Source organism: Thunnus thynnus, chromosome 18, assembly GCF_963924715.1.
Source record: "Thunnus thynnus chromosome 18, fThuThy2.1, whole genome shotgun sequence".
Lineage (NCBI taxonomy): Eukaryota > Metazoa > Chordata > Actinopteri > Scombriformes > Scombridae > Thunnus > Thunnus thynnus.
Window position 1 is genome coordinate 4711516 of NC_089534.1, and position 2500 is coordinate 4714015.

Sequence of the window (2500 nt, forward strand, 5' to 3'; positions counted from 1 at the left end):
TGCGATGGCCGGGAATCGAACCCGGGTCAACTGCTTGGAAAGCAGCTATGCTCACCACTATACCACCATCGCTGTGGAAGAGAAGGATTTCACCGCAGAGAAGAATGTAGTTTGACATACCTGTAACTAATAGTAATTATTGACTACGCAAGCTACGCTGCAAGAAACTAAATGATAACAGAGTGGATATTGTATGTAGTCATTCTATGAAGTAAAGGACTGTGCAGAAGAGCAAAGGTCCAGTCCAACATCTAGAATCACTCATTTGAAAGCAACCAGATTCAGTGTTTCATTCTTGAAGGCATTTCACTACTCATCCAAGAGGTCCCTCCGGTGCTCCCAGCTGGTGGGGAGACATGAGAATTCTCAGAATTAGATCAGACAACACGTGAACAAGATTAAGGCGTCGCATCGTTGTCGGCAGGATTCGGACCTGCGCGGGAAGACCCCAATGGATTTCAAGTCCATCGCCTTAACCACTCGGCCACGACAACCACCATGCTAAGAAACTATTGTTGGGGTATCAAATGCATACATGTCACACCTCAACGCCACAACGGGAAGAGGAGGAGGAACAAGGGACAGGAAGAAGAAGGTACACCAAGCAGAGAAGGGAAGAATGTATTTTGACATACCTGTAACTAGCGCAGGTCCAGTCCAACATCTAGAATCACTCATTTGAAAGCAACCAGATTCAGTGTTTCATTCTTGAAGGCATTTCACTACTCATCCAAGAGGTCCCTCCAGTGCTCCCAGCTGGTGGGGAGACGTGAGAATTCTCAGAATTAGAACAGACAGCACGTGAACAAGATTAAGGCGTCGCATCGTTGTCGGCAGGATTCGGACCTGCGCGGGGAGACCCCAATGGATTTCTAGTCCATCGCCTTAACCACTCGGCCACGACAACCACGGTGATGAGAAACTGTTGTTGGGGTATCAAATGGATACATGTCATAGGTGTTGTTCCACCAAAAGTACACTACAGTACAACATTCATATAATCACCTCACAAGGAGCTTCACAGACAGTTTGTAAGGGCAGTATTGCAATGTTGTCGCCGTGGTAGCGACTTGCCTGTGACGGCACCCACCTGCCACTCAAAGCAGCCATGCCCTTAATTATGCGTACCTTTAAGCCTTAACAATATTAAATGGGTGAATTATATAAAAATTCACCCAACGTACAGTTGTCATGAACAGGGAGATTAGCTATAGAGACCAAAACCCTGTTTTGTACCAGGCTGTAAAAGTGTTTATTGCTGCTGTAAAGTTGGGCATTTCGCCATGGGGATGTACATGGACTGACTCTTTTTTGGAACCAGCCTCAAGTGGCCATCGGACATACTGCAGTCTTTTGCAATGTCTTCAATTTTCAGCCCCAGGGAATGCCGCTTGCTTTATGAACAAGGAAACGGAACTGTGATGGCCGGGAATCGAACCCGGGCCAACTGCTTGGAAGGCAGCTATGCTCACCACTATACCACCATCGCTGTGAAAGATGAGGATTTTACTGCCAACTCAGCAGTTTATATCAATGTAAGAATTCAACAGGAGGAGGAGGAGGAACAAGGGACAGGAGGAGGGAGGTACACCAAGCAGAGAAGGGAACAATGTATTTTGACATACCTGTAACTAATAGTAATATTATTATTGACTACAGAAGCTATGCTGCAAAAAAGTAATGTAAAAGTGATATATAAAAAATCTCCCACTGTTGAGTTGTCATGAACGGGGAAATTAGCTGAAGAGACCAAAACCCTTTCTTGTACCAGGCTGTAAACGCGTTTGTTTTTGCCGTAAAGCTGGGCATTTCAACATGCAGCATGGGGGTCTACGCAGAATGACGGGCTTTTGGAGCCAGCCTCAAGTGGCCATTGGAGTAACTGCAGCATTTGGCACTTTCGTGCTGGCTTGGTTTGTCAGCCACGGAAGTTGCCGCTTGCTTTGTAAACAACGAAACGGAACTGCGATGGCCGGGAATCGAACCCGGGTCAACTGCTTGGAAGGCAGCTATGCTCACCATTATACCACCATCGCTGTGGAAGAGGAGGATTTCACCGCAGAGAAGAATGTAGTTTGACATACCTGTAAGTAATAGTAATATTATTATTGACTACAGAAGCTATGCTGCAAAAAAGTAATGTAAAAGTGATATATAAAAAATCTCCCACTGTTGAGTTGTCATGAACGGGGAAATTAGCTAAAGAGACCAAAACCTTTTCTTGTACCAGGCTGTAAACGCGTTTGTTTTTGCCGTAAAGCTGGGCATTTCAACATGCAGCATGGGGGTCTACGCAGAATGACGGGCTTTTGGAGCCAGCCTCAAGTGGCCATTGGAGTAACTGCAGCATTTGGCACTTTCGTGCTGGCTTGGTTTGTCAGCCACGGAAGTTGCCGCTTGCTTTGTAAACAACGAAACGGAACTGCGATGGCCGGGAATCGAACCCGGGTCAACTGCTTGGAAGGCAGCTATGCTCACCACTATACCACCATCGCTGTGG

At 46.4% G+C, this 2500-nt stretch overlaps 6 non-coding genes across 6 annotated transcripts; all 6 read right to left on the reverse strand.

Annotated features, from left to right (window-relative positions):
• On the reverse strand, nt 1-72 carry trnag-ucc (transfer RNA glycine (anticodon UCC)). The gene has a single exon. It is a non-coding gene; the product is annotated as a tRNA-Gly (tRNA).
• A 340-nt stretch (nt 73-412) lies between these two features.
• Nucleotides 413-494, reverse strand: trnas-uga (transfer RNA serine (anticodon UGA)). Its single transcript has one exon. It is a non-coding gene; the product is annotated as a tRNA-Ser (tRNA).
• A 331-nt stretch (nt 495-825) lies between these two features.
• trnas-aga (transfer RNA serine (anticodon AGA)) lies at nt 826-907 on the reverse strand. Its single transcript has one exon. It is a non-coding gene; the product is annotated as a tRNA-Ser (tRNA).
• Nucleotides 908-1417: 510 nt separating this feature from the next.
• On the reverse strand, nt 1418-1489 carry trnag-ucc (transfer RNA glycine (anticodon UCC)). Its single transcript has one exon. It is a non-coding gene; the product is annotated as a tRNA-Gly (tRNA).
• Nucleotides 1490-1964: 475 nt separating this feature from the next.
• trnag-ucc (transfer RNA glycine (anticodon UCC)) lies at nt 1965-2036 on the reverse strand. Its single transcript has one exon. It is a non-coding gene; the product is annotated as a tRNA-Gly (tRNA).
• Nucleotides 2037-2423: 387 nt separating this feature from the next.
• Nucleotides 2424-2495, reverse strand: trnag-ucc (transfer RNA glycine (anticodon UCC)). Its single transcript has one exon. It is a non-coding gene; the product is annotated as a tRNA-Gly (tRNA).
• Nucleotides 2496-2500: the final 5 nt, after the last annotated feature.